Consider the following 17,013-nt stretch of genomic DNA (forward strand, 5'->3'; position numbering starts at 1 on the left):
ACTGACTTCACACAATGACAGACTGCTAGTTACAGCACTCAGTCCCAAACACGTTTCATCTACTACGTTTTTCATGGTACAAAAGTACCTTTTATGGAAAGGGAAGTCATTGTGACTTTTTTTGCTTGCATGTGCTTCCTGTTTTCAGATATCACTGTCGTAAAGACCAACTTCCACATTCCAAGCTCATCACGGTTCTGATAACGTTTTATGAGGGGCGAGCTATGAGGAGCGAGCTATGAGGGGCAAGATATGAGGGGCGAGCTATGAGGGGCGAGCTATGGGGGGCGAGCTATGAGGGGCGAGCTATGAGGAGCGAGCTATGAGGGGCGAGCTATGAGGGGCGAGCTATGAGGGACGAGCTATGAGGGACGAGCTATGAGGGACGAGCTATGAGGGGCGAGCTATGAGGGGCGAGCTATGAGGGACGAGCTATGAGGGACGAGCTATGAGGGACGAGCTATGAGGGACGAGCTATGAGGGGCGAGCTATGAGGGGCGAGCTATGAGGGGCGAGCTATGAGGGGCAAACTATGAGGGGCAAGCTATGAGGGGCGAGCTATGAGGGGCGAGCTATGAGGGGCGAGCTATGAGGGGCGAGCTATGAGGGGCAAGCTAAAGGGTCAAGCTAAAGGGGCAAGCTATGAGGGGCGAGCTATGAGGGGCGAGCTATGAGGGGCGAGCTATGAGGGGCGAGCTATGAGGGGCAAGCTAAAGGGTCAAGCTAAAGGGGCAAGCTATGAGGGGCAAGCTATGAGGGGCAAGCTATGAGGGGCAAGCTAAAGGGTCAAGCTAAAGGGTATATCTACACCCTGGAATAGTTTACTGAATCGATGGACCGATTAGACCGATTAGAGCTGGTGCAGAGTTGTTGGCAACTGTTCCGTGTATCTGACTCTTTTATGATGGATTTTTAATGCATCCATAATGTCACCCTATACCCTACGTAGTGCACTACGCTGACCCAGATGGGCCTGTGTTGTGTAAAAGTGTCTTACCAGTGTAATAAATGATCAGTCGTTAGAAGAGACATCAACTGTGATGCTTCTCCACAGATAGAAAATCAATATATTTTTTGGGCTCTTGAAAAAGAGGAAGTAGGTTTCAGGTTCAAATGCTGAGATGGGTTTGTGACGCAGACGGGAGAAGGGGAGAGTAGAGAGGGGAGAGGTGAGACTGGAATCTGAAGTCAAATGTCTACTGTTTGCTGATCTGATTTGGTGCTTCCGTCCCCAACCAAGGAGGGCCTACAGCAGCACCTAGATCTTCTGCACAGATTATGTCAGACCTGGGCCCTGACAGTAAATCTCAGTAAGACCAAAAATAATGGTGTTCCCAAAAAAGGTCCCAGTTGCCAGGTCCACAGATTCCATCTAGACACCATTGCCCTAGAGCACTCAAAAAAACGATGCATACCTCGGACTAAACATCAGCGCCACAGGTAACTTCCACAAAGCTCTGAACGATCTGAGATACAAGGCAAGAAGGGCCTTCTATGCCATCAAAAGGAACATAAATTTCAACATACCAATTAGGATCTGGCTAAAAGTACTTGAATCAGTTATAGAACCCATTGCCCTTTACGGTTGTGAGGTCTGGCTCACCAACCAAGAATTCACAAAATGGGACAAACACCAAATAGAGAATTCTGCAAAAATATCCTCTATGTACAACGTAAAACACCAAATAATGCATGCAGAGCAGAATTAGGCCGATACCCACTAATTATCAAAATCCAGAAAAGAGACGTTAAATTCTACAACCACTAAAAGGAAGCGATTCCTTAACCTTCCATAACAAAGCCATCACCTACAGAGAGATGAACCTGGAGAAGAGTCCCCTAAGCAAGCTGGTCCTAGGGCTCTGTTCACAAACACAAACACACCCCACAGAGCCTCAGGACAGCAACACAATTAGACCCAAGCAAATCATGAGAAAATAAAAAGATAATTACTTGACACATTGGAAAGAATTAACAAAAAAACAGAGCAAACTAGAATGCTATTTTTCCCTAAACAGAGAGTACACAGTGGCAGAATACCTGACCTCTGTGACTGATCCAACATTAAGGAAAGCTTTGACTATGTACAGACTCAGTGAGCATAGCCTTGCTATTGAGAAAGGTCGCCATAGGCAGACCTGGCTCTCAAGAGAAGACAGGCTATGTGCACACTGCCCACAAAATGAGGTGGAAACTGAGCTGCACTTCCTAACCTCCTTCCCAATGTATGACCATATTAGAGACACATATTTCCCTCAGATTACACAGACCCACAAATAATTCACAAACAAATCCAATTTTGATAAACTCCCATATCTACTGGGTGAAATACCACAGTGTGACATCACAGCAGCAAGATTTGTGACCTGTTGCCACAAGAAAAGGTCAACCAGTGAAGAACAAACACCATTGTAAATACAACCCATATTTATGTTTATTTATTTTCCCCTTTTGTACTTTAACTATTTACACATAATATGACTTTTGAAATGTCTTTATTCTTTTGGAACTTTTGTGATTCTAAATGTTTATTTAACTTTTTTTATAATCTACTTCACTTGCTTTGGCAATGTAAACATATGTCTCCCGTTAAATAAAGCCCCTAAATGTAAATGTAATTGAGTAGAAAGGGGAGAGGGGAGAGATGAGAGGGAGGCTATTCAAATTGATAGATTTTGGTATTTTGCAATCAAGAACTCAGCAGCTAGAAAGGCCTACCTCTGTCAGACCGTGTGCTGTCCCACCCAGCAGAACAGCACACACACACACACACACACACACACACACACACACACACACACACACACACACACACACACACACACACACACACACACACACACACACACACACACACACACACACACACACACACACACACACACACACACACACACACACACACACACACACAAAGCTAGCATGGAGAAACGAGAACATGGCAGGGCATGCCTTGGCCAAGCGCCACCACAGTGAGACAGCCAACCTGCCCTACCCTGACACACCTTGTACTGTTCTGGTCTGAACCCTGGCCCTTTCATAGTATGCTGATAGCAGGCCTGGCTCTAAACAGGAACTAGTTGAGGGCTACAAAAACATGGTGACAAGTGGCCAGGGCTGGCTCTATAGTATTGACTGACAACTGGCTGATTGGTCCTCTGTCTGTGGCTGCTCAACCAACTCAACTAGACAGAGAAGAAGAAGAGTGTGCTGTTCAACTGTCAGCCAGAGAAGAAGAAGAGTGTTCTGTTCAACTGTCAGCCAGAGAAGAAGAAGAGTGTTCTGTTCAACTATCAGCCAGAGAAGAAGAAGAGTGTTCTGTTCAACTGTCAGCCAGAGAAGAAGAAGAGTGTTCTGTTCAACTGTCAGCCAGAGAAGAAGAAGAGTGTTCTGGTCAACTGTCAGCCAGAGAAGAAGAAGAGTGTTCTGTTCAACTATCAGCCAGAGAAGAAGAAAAGTGTTCTGTTCAACTATCAGCCAGAGAAGAAGAAGAGTGTTCTGTTCAACTATCAGCCAGAGAAGAAGACGAGTGTTCTGTTCAACTATCAGCCAGAGAAGAAGAAGAGTGTTCTGGTCAACTGTCAGCCAGAGAAGAAGAAGAGTGTTCTGTTCAACTATCAGCCAGAGAAGAAAAAAAGTGTTCTGTTCAACTATCAGCCAGAGAAGAAGAAGAGTGTTCTGGTCAACTATCAGCCAGAGAAGAAGAAGAGTGTTCTGTTCAACTATCAGCCAGAGAAGAAGAAAAGTGTTCTGTTCAACTATCAGCCAGAGAAGAAGAAGAGTGTTCTGGTCAACTATCAGCCAGAGAAGAAGAAAAGTGTTCTGTTCAACTATCAGCCAGAGAAGAAGAAGAGTGTTCTGTTCAACTATCAGCCAGAGAAGAAGAAGAGTGTTCTGTTCAACTATCAGCCAGAGAAGAAGACGAGTGTTCTGTTCAACTATCAGCCAGAGAAGAAGAAGAGTGTTCTGGTCAACTGTCAGCCAGAGAAGAAGAAGAGTGTTCTGTTCAACTATCAGCCAGAGAAGAAGAAAAGTGTTCTGTTCAACTATCAGCCAGAGAAGAAGAAGAGTGTTCTGTTCAACTATCAGCCAGAGAAGAAGAAAAGTGTTCTGTTCAACTATCAGCCAGAGAAGAAGAAGAGTGTTCTGGTCAACTGTCAGCCAGAGAAGAAGAAGAGTGTTCTGTTCAACTATCAGCCAGAGAAGAAGAAGAGTGTTCTGTTCAACTATCAGCCAGAGAAGAAGAAGAGTGTTCTGTTCAACTATCAGCCAGAGAAGAAGACGAGTGTTCTGTTCAACTATCAGCCAGAGAAGAAGAAGAGTGTTCTGGTCAACTGTCAGCCAGAGAAGAAGAAGAGTGTTCTGTTCAACTATCAGCCAGAGAAGAAGAAAAGTGTTCTGTTCAACTATCAGCCAGAGAAGAAGAAGAGTGTTCTGGTCAACTGTCAGCCAGAGAAGAAGAAGAGTGTTCTGTTCAACTATCAGCCAGAGAAGAAGAAGAGTGTTCTGTTCAACTATCAGCCAGAGAAGAAGAAGAGTGTTCTGGTCAACTGTCAGCCAGAGAAGAAGAAGAGTGTTCTGGTCAACTGTCAGCCAGAGAAGAAGACGAGTGTTCTGTTCAACTGTCAGCCAGAGAAGAAGAAGAGTGTTCTGGTCAACTGTCAGCCAGAGAAGAAGAAGAGTGTTCTGTTCAACTGTCAGCCAGAGAAGAAGAAGAGTGTTCTGGTCAACTGTCAGCCAGAGAAGAAGAAGAGTGTTCTGGTCAACTGTCAGCCAGAGAAGAAGAAGAGTGTTCTGTTCAACTATCAGCCAGACCTGCTGTCATCTGATGGACTGAAAGACGAGTTAGTTGGTGGACATACTCTGTGTGCCTTTCTTGGTTCAGACATTACAGTGCTATTTCATTTATTTATTTTAAACTAGGCAAGTCAGTTAAAGAACTAATTATTATTTACAACGACGGCCTACACCGGGCAAACCCAGGACGGCGCTGGGGCCAATTGTACGCCGCCCTTATGGGACTCCCAATCACGGCCGGCTGTGATACAGCCTGGAATCAAACCAGGGACTGTAGTGACGCCTCTTGCACTGAGATGCACTCGGGAGCTTCAAATGACTTACAGCCATACCTGTGACCCGTAGACTCGTACAATCAACATGAACACTTAACCCTCCCCCGACCCCCCCCCTGTAGTCGAGAGGGGTTATCTGGGTAAACTGATCTATCAGGCAGACAAACCCTGCCCAGACATGACTTTTACATTTGAGTCATTTAGCAAAGACCTCTTATCCAGAGGGATTTATTGCATTGATCTTTAAGGTGGCTGAAGCAACAACGCATCACAATCCTAATCTGTATTTTCCCTTAAAGTCAGTGGTAGGAAGGACAAGACAAGTACAGTTGTTATTTATTTAAGATACTCTTTAAAGAGGTACTGTGGGGTTTCAGAAGTTTTTGGAAGTTGTTTGACTATTGGGGTGGAACACACACATACACACACAAACACACACACACACACGTACGCACGCGCACGCACACACACACACACACACACACACACACACACACACACACACACACACACACACACACACACACACACACACACACACACACACACACACACACACACACACACCACACATACATACACACAAGCACACACACACACACGCACACACACACACACGCACACACGCAGAGACCACAACCCACAGGGACCACAGCCCAGTGACCAGAGACCACAACCCACAGAGACCAGAGACCACAGCCCAGAGACCACATCCCAGAGAGACCACAACCCAGAAACCAGAGACCACAGCCCAGAGACCACAACCCACAGAGACCACAACCCACAGAGACCACAACCTAGAGACCAGAAACCAGAGACCACAGCCCACAGAGACCACAACCCACAGAGACCACAACCCAGAGACCAGAAACCAGAGACCACAACCCAGAGACCACAGCCCACAGAGGCCACAGACCAGAGACAACAGCCCAGAGAGACCACAGCCCAGAGACCACAGCCCAGAGAGACCACAGCCCAGAGACCACAACCCACAGAGACCACAACCCACAGAGACCACAACCCACAGAGACCACAACCCAGAGCCCAGAGACCACAACCCAGAGCCCAGAGACCACAGCCCAGAGACCACAACCCAGAGACCACAACCCACAACCCACAGAGACCACAACCCACAGAAACCACAACCCACAGAGACCACAACCCACAGAGACCACAGCCCAGAGACCACAACCCACAGAGACCACAACCCAGAGACCAGAAACCAGAGACCACAGCCCACAGAGACCACAACCCACAGAAACCACAACCCACAGAGACCACAGCCCAGAGACCACAACCCACAGAGACCACAACCCAGAGCCCAGAGACCACAGCCCAGAGACCACAACCCAGAGACCACAACCCACAACCCAGAGACCACAGCCCAGAGACCACAGCCCAGAGACCACAACCCAGAGCCCAGAGACCACAACCCAGAGACCACAACCCAGAGACCACAACCCAGAGACCACAACCCAGGGCCCAGAGACCACAACCCAGAGCCCAGAGACCACAACCCAGAGCCCAGAGACCACAGCCCAGAGACCAGAGACCACAGCCCAGAGACCACAACCCAGAGACCACAACCCAGAGACCAGAGACCACAGCCCAGAGACCACAACCCAGAGACCACAACCCACAACCCAGAGACCACAGCCCAGAGACCACAGCCCAGAGACCACAGCCCAGAGACCAGCTTATAGACCAGCCTACTGTAGCTTCATCTCAGTGAGGAAGTTATCACTGTTGTCTGCAGTAGTGGCAGTGGTGGATAAAGAACCCAATTGTTATACTTGAGTAAAAGTAAAAATACCTTAATAGAAAATGACTCAAGTAAAAGTGAAAGTCACCCAGTAAAATACTACTTGAGTAAAAGTCTAGAAGTATTTGGTTTTAAATACTACTTACATGTAAGTATCAAAAGTAGAAGTATAAATAATTTCTAATTCCTTATACTAATCAAACCAGACAGCATGATTTTCTTGTTTTTTAAATTTACAGATAGCCAGGGGCACACTCCAACACTCAGACATAATTTACAAAAGAAGCATTTGTGTTTAGTGAGTCCTCGAGGATCAGAGGCAGTAGGGATGACCAGGGATGTGTGTGAATTGGAAAATGTTCCTGCCCTGCTAAGCATTCAGAATGTAACGAGTACTTTTGAGTATCAGGAAAAATGTATGGAGTAAAAAATACATTATTTTCTTTACGATTGTAGTGGAGGTAAAGTAAAAGTTTTCAAAAATATAAATTCTCAAGTAAAGTACAGAAACCCCCCAAAAATTTACTTAAGTAGTACTTTAAAGTAGGGCAAATGAGAGAGAGGGGGGGGGGGGGGGGGGTGAGAAAGAGACAGCGAAAGGGGGGGTGGGAGAGAGACGAAGAGAGAGAGGGAGCAAGGGTGTGTGATTGTGTGATAGAGAGACAAACAGAGATAGAGAAGGAGCAAGAGACAGAGAGAGAGAGATAGAGGGGGAGAAAGTACTTAAGTACTTTACACTACTGAGTAATGGTGTCTGGGTCAGCTGTTGTTCATCCGCCCGCAATTGATATTAACCCATCTGCAACTGCCCCGGTTAAATGTGACAAAGTGAAAATCTGAGGCCCACAACTGACAACAAACACGCAAATAGAAAATGCGCTGTAGGCTAAAGTCACAGATGACGGATGCAGGATTTTTTTTGCCTGATTTAGATATGTTTATACATTCCGACATTGCAGGCTATTTGTTCGTCAACTTGTCTGTAATTAGATACATGGACCTTCTCTTCTTCAAGACTAAATGAATCCTTGCTCACCAGAATAATGTCATATTAAAATAGATAGAATGAATGCATTAATGTAGTTGACATTAGTAAAGTTCTCTCTGTTCTCTCTGCTCTCTCTGCTCTCTCTGCTCTCTCTGCTCTCTCTGTTCTCTCTGCTCTCTCTGTTCTATCTGTTCTCTCTGTTCTCTCTGTTCTCTCTGTTCTCTCTGCTCTCTCTGTTCTCTCTGCTCTGTCTGCTCTGTCTGCTCTCTCTGCTCTCTCTGTTCTATCTGTTCTCTCTGTTCTCTCTGTTCTCTCTGTTCTCTCTGTTCTCTCTGTTCTCTGCTCTCTCTGTTCTCTCTGTTCTCTCTGCTCTCTCTGTTCTCTCTGTTCTCTCTGCTCTCTCTGTTCTCTCTGTTCTCTCTGTTCTCTCTGTTCTCTCTGTTCTCTCTGCTCTCTCTGTTCTCTCTGCTCTGTCTGCTCTGTCTGCTCTCTCTGCTCTCTCTGTTCTATCTGTTCTCTCTGTTCTCTCTGTTCTCTCTGTTCTCTCTGTTCTCTGCTCTCTCTGTTCTCTCTGTTCTCTCTGCTCTCTCTGTTCTCTCTGTTCTCTCTGCTCTCTCTGTTCTCTCTGTTCTCTCTGCTCTCTCTGTTCTCTCTGTTCTCTGCTCTCTCTGCTCTCTCTGTTCTCTCTGTTCTCTGCTCTCTCTGTTCTCTCTGTTCTCTCTGCTCTCTGCTCTCTCTGTTCTCTCTGCTCTCTCTGCTCTCTCTGTTCTCTCTGTTCTCTCTGCTCTCTCTACTCTCTCTGTTCTCTCTGCTCTCTCTGTTCTCTCTGTTCTCTCTGCTCTCTCTGCTCTCTCTGTTCTCTCTGTTCTCTCTGTTCTCTCTGTTCTCTCTACTCTCTCTGCTCTCTCTGTTCTCTCTGCTCTCTCTGCTCTCTCTGTTCTCTCTGCTCTCTCTGTTCTCTCTGCTCTCTCTGCTCTCTCTGTTCTCTCTGTTCTCTCTGCTCTCTCTGTTCTCTCTGTTCTCTCTGCTCTCTCTGTTCTCTCTGTTCTCTCTGCTCTCTCTGCTCTCTCTGCTCTCTCTGTTCTCTCTGTTCTCTCTGCTCTCTCTGTTCTCTCTGTTCTCTCTGCTCTCTCTGTTCTCTCTACTCTCTCTGCTCTCTCTGCTCTCTCTGTTCTCTCTGCTCTCTCTGCTCTCTCTGCTCTCTCTGTTCTCTCTGCTCTCTCTGTTCTCTGCTCTCTCTGTTCTCTCTGCTCTCTCTGCTCTCTCTGCTCTCTTTGTTCTCTCTGTTCTCTCTGTTTCTTTCACGGAACAAAGACGTTTAGGGATCCGGGGGAGAAGAAGAAAAAAAAACAGGAAAGATTTTCTGTGCAAACTTTCCGAATGACATCCGTTTGATCGGTTGTAAAGAATTTAAAAAAGCTATTATATTTACCCAACATGTTTCTGATCAGATTTCCGTTTGGCTTGGATGTATATTTTATGTGGTTGAAATACTATCAGCTTCTACGATGCTGATAAAGATAGCACCTCTAACAACAGTATTTAACTGAGTATCTAACACTCTCCAATATGCTATTATTATGCTACTATTTGGCTATATTATGTAACAACTTTGGTGAAACACAAATAAAATAATACTATTTTATAACAAATGCACTTTCTCCCACATTGGATAATGGTCCTAGAACATGTTGCTATGTGCATTATAGCCACGTTAACCAGCATATTGGTGTTGAGAACAATGCACCGGAGGCAGCAGCAGAGTTAGCAGATGAGAAAACAGCCCTTGACTTAATTGTCTAAGAAAGGTGAAGAGAAAGGAAACCCCAACATAATTAGGTCTATAATCAATAACTGTTAAATGTGCCTGGCTTTATAAATCATCCATATATCTGATCAGTTTACCATGCTGTTGATGGTCTGGTTAGTTTACCATACTGTTGATGGTCTGGTCAGTTTACAATACTGTTGATGGTCTGGTCAGTTTACCATACTGTTGATGGTCTGGTCAGTTTACCATACTGTTGATGGTCTGGTCAGTTTACCATACTGTTGATGGTCTGATCAGTGTACTATACTGTTGATGGTCTGGTCAGTTTACCATACTGTTGATGGTCTGGTCAGTTTACCATACTGTTGATGGTCTGGTTACTTTACCATGCTGTTGATTGTCTGGTCAGTTTACCATGCTGTTGATGGTCTGATCAGGTCAGTTTACCATACTGTTGATGGTCTGGTCAGTTTACCATGCTGTTGATGGTCTGGTCAGTTTACCATGCTGTTGATGGTCTGATCAGGTTAGTTTACCATACTGTTGATGGTCTGGTCAGTTTACCATGCTGTTGATAGTCTGGTCAGTTTACCATGCTGTTGATGGTCTGATCAGGTTAGTTTACCATGCTGTTTATGGTCTGGTCAGTTTACCATGCTGTTGATAGTCTGGTCAGTTTACCATGCTGTTGATGGTCTGGTCAGGTTACCATACTGTTGATGGTCTGGTCAGGTTACCATTCTGTTGATGGTCTGGTCAGTTTACTATGCTGTTGATGGTCTGGTCAGGTTACCATTCTGTTGATGGTCTGGTCAGTTTACCATGCTGTTGATGGTCTGGTCAGGTTACCATACTGTTGATGGTCTGGTTAGTTTACCATGCTGTTGATGGTCTGGTCAGTTTACCATACTGTTGATGGTCTGGTCAGGTTACCATGCTGTTGATGTTCTGGTTAGTTTACCATGCTGTTGATGGTCTGGTCAGTTTACCATGCTGTTGATGGTCTGGTCAGTTTACCATACTGTTGATGGTCTGGTCAGGTTACCATGCTGTTGATGTTCTGGTTAGTTTACCATGCTGTTGATGGTCTGGTCAGTTTACCATGCTGTTGATGGTCTGGTCAGTTTACCATGCTGTTGATGGTCTGGTCAGTTTACCATGCTGTTGATGGTCTGATCAGTTTACCATGCTGTTGATGGTCTGGTCAGTTTACCATACTGTTGATGGTCTGGTCTGGTCAGTTTATCATGCTGTTGATGGTCGGGTCAGTTTATCATGCTGTTGATGGTCTGGTCAGTTTACCATGCTGTTGATGGTCTGGTCTGGTCAGTTTACCATACTGTTGATGGTCTGGTCAGTTTACCATGCTGTTGATGGTCTGGTCAGTTTACCATACTGTTGATGGTCTGGTCAGTTTACCATACTGTTGATGGTCTGGTCTGGTCAGTTTATCATGCTGTTGATGGTCTGGTCAGTTTATCATGCTGTTGATGGTCTGGTCAGTTTACCATACTGTTGATGGTCTGGTCAGTTTACCATACTGTTGATGGTCTGGTCTGGTCAGTTTATCATGCTGTTGATGGTCTGGTCAGTTTATCATGCTGTTGATGGTCTGGTCAGTTTACCATACTGTTGATGGTCTGGTCTGGTCAGTTTATCATGCTGTTGATGGTCTGGTCAGTTTACCATACTGTTGATGGTCTATTTATTTTTTATGATTATTTTAAAGATTATTCAAGTATAAATTACCACATTTACCATAGATTGCCACGGATGACCTATCATTTCCAATATTAACAATTAAGATTCCAGTAACGTTGGTGAGTTACCTGTAGCTTTGCAAACCCCTAGTGACAACTGATGAAATAGTTTTAGAAATACGTTTTGTGGATTGATTGCAAAGATTTGTCAGGATGGTGTATTGGAGGCGAAGTCAAGTGAAGGAGAGCAGATTATAATGAACAGGCGCACTTTATTATAGTTCCAAGAAAACGAGTGCACTATATGAAACTATATGAAACTACATGAAACTACATGAAACTATATGAAACTACATGAAACTACATGAAACTACATGAAACTATATGAAACTACATGAAACTACATGAAACTACATGAAACTACATGAAACTATATGAAACTATATGAAACTATATGAAACTACATGAAACTATATGAAACTATATGAAACTACATGAAACTACATGAAACTATATGAAACTACATGAAACTACATGAAACTATATGAAACTACATGAAACTATATGAAACTACATGAAACTACATGAAACTACATGAAACTACATGAAACTATATGAAACTATATGAAACTATATGAAACTATATGAAACTACATGAAACTATATGAAACTATATGAAACTACATGAAACTACATGAAACTATATGAAACTACATGAAACTACATGAAACTATATGAAACTATATGAAACTACATGAAACTACATGAAACTACATGAAACTATATGAAACTACATGAAACTACATGAAACTATATGAAACTACATGAAACTATATGAAACTACATGAAACTACATGAAACTATATGAAACTACATGAAACTACATGAAACTATATGAAACTATATGAAACTATATGAAACTATATGAAACTACATGAAACTATATGAAACTATATGAAACTACATGAAACTATATGAAACTACATGAAACTACATGAAACTATATGAAACTATATGAAACTATATGAAACTATATGAAACTATATGAAACTACATGAAACTATATGAAACTATATGAAACTACATGAAACTATATGAAACTATATGAAACTATATGAAACTATATGAAACTATATGAAACTACATGAAACTACATGAAACTACATGAAACTACATGAAACTACATGAAACTACATGAAACTATATGAAACTATATGAAACTATATGAAACTATATGAAACTATATGAAACTACATGAAACTATATGAAACTATATGAAACTACATGAAACTATATGAAACTATATGAAACTACATGAAACTACATGAAACTACATGAAACTACATGAAACTACATGAAACTACATGAAACTATATGAAACTACATGAAACTATATGAAACTACATGAAACTATATGAAACTACATGAAACTATATGAAACTATATGAAACTATATGAAACTATATGAAACTATATGAAACTACATGAAACTACATGAAACTACATGAAACTACATGAAACTACATGAAACTACATGAAACTATATGAAACTATATGAAACTACATGAAACTATATGAAACTACATGAAACTACATGAAACTACATGAAACTATATGAAACTATATGAAACTACATGAAAATACATGAAACTACATGAAACTACATGAAACGATATGAAACGATATGAAACTGCATGAAACTATATGAAACTACATGAAACTATATGAAACTATATGAAACTACATGAAACTATATGAAACTATATGAAACTACATGAAACTACATGAAACTATATGAAACTATATGAAACTATATGAAACTACATGAAACTACATGAAACTATATGAAACTATATGAAACTACATGAAACTACATGAAACTATATGAAACTACATGAAACTACATGAAACTACATGAAACTACATGAAACTACATGAAACTACATGAAACTACATGAAACTATATGAAACTATATGAAACTACATGAAACTACATGAAACTATATGAAACTACATGAAACTATATGAAACTACATGAAACTACATGAAACTATATGAAACTATATGAAACTACATGAAACTACATGAAACTACATGAAACTATATGAAACTATATGAAACTATATGAAACTACATGAAACTACATGAAACTATATGAAACTACATGAAACTATATGAAACTATATGAAACTACATGAAACTATATGAAACTATATGAAACTACATGAAACTATATGAAACTATATGAAACTACATGAAACTATATGAAACTACATGAAACTATATGAAACTATATGAAACTATATGAAACTACATGAAACTATATGAAACTATATGAAACTATATGAAACTACATGAAACTACATGAAACTATATGAAACTATATGAAACAAACGCGCTCAAGAAACGGAACATAAAAGTAGAGCGTGTAAACTAACATGAAAACAATTACACACAACACATGATGGGAAACAGAGGGTTAAATACAAGTAGCTTAATTGGGGAAATGAAAACCAGGTGTGTATGGAAACAAGACAACACAAATGGATATACGAAAAATGGAGAGGCGATGGCTAGATAGCCGGTGACGTCGATCGCCGAACGCCGCCCGAACAAGGAGAGTGGCCAAATTCGGTAGAAGTCGTGACAGGATTGTGTTCTTCCAAGATGGGGACCTAGTTCTGAACCCAGACCTATACAGATATCTAAAGGTCAATGACATTGATTTGGATTTAATATTAGTCTATTATTATGAATTATCATGTTGCTACTTGAGGTAATTTTTTGGGTTGCTTTGTAACATTTCAAACCTCATTGTTCCTCGTCAAAAAAATGTCCTGCTTGTATACCTGCATCAACGACAGTAACGCCTGATTGGTTTTAGACTAATGTCCCAAACTTTTATATGTATCCACACCTTGCTGTGCTTCGGTCATTACGAATGTGTGTGTCTGGATTGTGTGTGTCTAAAATGGGTGTGTCTAAAATGGGTGTGTCTGGAATGTGTGTGTCTGAAATGGGTGTGTCTGAAATGGGTGTGTCTGGAATGGGTGTGTCTGAAATGGGTGTGTCTGAAATGGGTGTGTCTGAAATGGGTGTGTCTGGAATGGGTGTGTCTGCAATGGGTGTGTCTGGAATGGGTGTGTCTGAAATGGGTGTGTCTGGAATGTGTGTGTCTGAAATGGGTGTGTCTGGAATGTGTTTGTCTAAAATGGGTGTGTCTGGAATGTGTGTCTGAAATGGGTGTGTCTGAAATGGGTGTGTCTGAAATGGGTGTGTCTGAAATGGGTGTGTCTGAAATGGGTGTGTCTGGAATGTGTGTCTGAAATGGGTGTGTCTGAAATGGGTATGTCTGGAATGTGTGTGTCTGAAATGGGTGTGTCTGAAATGGGTGTGTCTGGAATGGGTGTGTCTGAAATGGGTGTGTCTGAAATGGGTGTGTCTGGAATGTGTGTGTCTGAAATGGGTGTGTCTGAAATGGGTGTGTCTGGAATGGGTGTGTCTGAAATGGGTGTGTCTGGAATGGGTGTGTCTGGAATGTGTGTGTCTGAAATGGGTGTGTCTGAAATGGGTGTGTCTGGAATGGGTGTGTCTGAAATGGGTGTGTCTGAAATGGGTGTGTCTGGAATGTGTGTGTCTGAAATGGGTGTGTCTGGAATGTGTGTGTCTGAAATGGGTGTCTGAGATGGGTGTGTCTGAAATGGGTGTGTCTGAAATGGGTGTGTCTGGAATGGGTGTGTCTGAAATGGGTGTGTCTGGAATGTGTGTGTCTGAAATGGGTGTGTCTGGAATGGGTGTGTCTGAAATGGGTGTGTCTGAAATAGGTGTGTCTGAAATGGGTGTGTCTGGAATGTGTGTGTGTGACATGGGTGTGTCTGAAATGGGTGTGTCTGGAATGTGTGTGTGTGACATGGGTGTGTCTGAAATGGGTGTGTGTGAAATGTGTCTGTCTGAAATGTGTCTGTCTGAAATAGGTGTGTCTGGAATGGGTGTCTGAAATGTGTGTGTCTGAAATGTGTGTGTCTGAAATGGGGTTGTCTCGAATGGCACCCCATTCCGGTTTATAGAGTTAATCAATTTACTTGTGTGTCCTTTGTCTGACACAACTTTTGTCATTTTTAAAGAATGTCCCTGGTGTCCATGGTAACCCCTGGCAATGGGCCAGTATATCTGACCTCTGACCTTGTGTTTCCATCAGCCAATAGGATTTCCCCCCTTCACTGGTACAGCTGACTGAACTACTGAAGGGCACTCTGGAAGACTGTCTCACTAGACGAACAGGTAACCTCACACACACACACACACACACACACACACACACACACACACACACACACACACACACACACACACACACACACACACACACACACACACACACACACACACACACACACACACACACACACACACACACACACACACACACACACACACACACACACACACACACACACACAGTAAATACCAAGTATCTTTATTATTGTTCTTGATAGACAACCAAATGTTACTTTCCCTGGCTGAGAGCTATCTTGTCTTGGGGTTACTGGCCTCTTGGTTACCATCAGACAGACATGTTACAGAGAGGGGTAACAGGGGTCTGGTTACCATCAGACAGACATGTTACAGAGAGGGGTAACAGGGGTCTGGTTACCATCAGACAGACATGTTACAGAGAGGGGTAACAGGGGTCTGGTTACCATCAGACAGACATGTTACAGAGAGGGGTAACAGGGGTCTGGTTACCATCAGAGAGGGGTAACAGGGGTCTGGTTACCATCAGAGAGGGGTAACAGGGGTCTGGTTACCATCAGACAGACTTGTTACAGAGAGGGGTAACAGGGGTCTGGTTACCATCAGACAGACTTGTTACAGAGAGGGGTAACAGGGGTCTGGTTACCATCAGACAGACTTGTTACAGAGAGGGGTAACAGGGGTCTGGTTACCATCAGACAGACTTGTTACAGAGAGGGGTAACAGGGGTCTGGTTACCATCAGACAGACTTGTTACAGAGAGGGGTAACAGGGGTCTGGTTACCATCAGACAGACTTGTTACAGAGAGGGGTAACAGGGGTCTGGTTACCATCAGACAGACTTGTTACAGAGAGGGGTAACAGGGGTCTGGTTACCATCAGACAGACTTGTTACAGAGAGGGGTAACAGGGGTCTGGTTACCATCAGACAGACTTGTTACAGAGAGGGGTAACAGGGGTCTGGTTACCATCAGACAGACTTGTTACAGAGAGGGGTAACAGGGGTCTGGTTACCATCAGACAGACTTGTTACAGAGAGGGGTAACAGGGGTCTGGTTACCATCAGACAGACTTGTTACAGAGAGGGGTAACAGGGGTCTGGTTACCATCAGACAGACTTGTTACAGAGAGGGGTAACAGGGGTCTGGTTACCATCAGACAGACTTGTTACAGAGAGGGGTAACAGGGGTCTGGTTACCATCAGACAGACTTGTTACAGAGAGGGGTAACAGGGGTCTGGTTACCATCAGAGAGGGGTAACAGGGGTCTGGTTACCATCAGAGAGGGGTAACAGGGGTCTGGTTACCATCAGAGAGGGGTAACAGGGGTCTGGTTACCATCAGAGAGGGGTAACAGGGGTCTGGTTACCATCAGAGAGGGGTAACAGGGGTCTGGTTACCATCAGACAGACATGTTACAGAGAGGGGTAACAGGGGTCTGGTTACCATCAGAGAGGGGTAACAGGG

The 17,013-nt window shown here is 43.1% G+C and overlaps 1 protein-coding gene across 2 annotated transcripts in view; it reads left to right on the forward strand.

Annotated features, from left to right (window-relative positions):
• The window catches only part of LOC139544420 (myosin heavy chain, embryonic smooth muscle isoform-like), a 94,967-nt gene that overhangs the window by 19,855 nt on the left and 58,099 nt on the right, over nucleotides 1-17,013 (forward strand). For both annotated transcript variants that reach the window (XM_071351489.1, XM_071351488.1), the window contains exon 2: nucleotides 15,492-15,574. The gene's annotated coding sequence lies outside the window, so the exon portion shown is untranslated. The remainder of the gene's footprint in view (nucleotides 1-15,491; nucleotides 15,575-17,013) is intronic.

The sequence above is a fragment of the Salvelinus alpinus genome, chromosome 18 (genome assembly GCF_045679555.1).
Source record: "Salvelinus alpinus chromosome 18, SLU_Salpinus.1, whole genome shotgun sequence".
NCBI classification, from domain to species: Eukaryota; Metazoa; Chordata; class Actinopteri; order Salmoniformes; family Salmonidae; genus Salvelinus; species Salvelinus alpinus.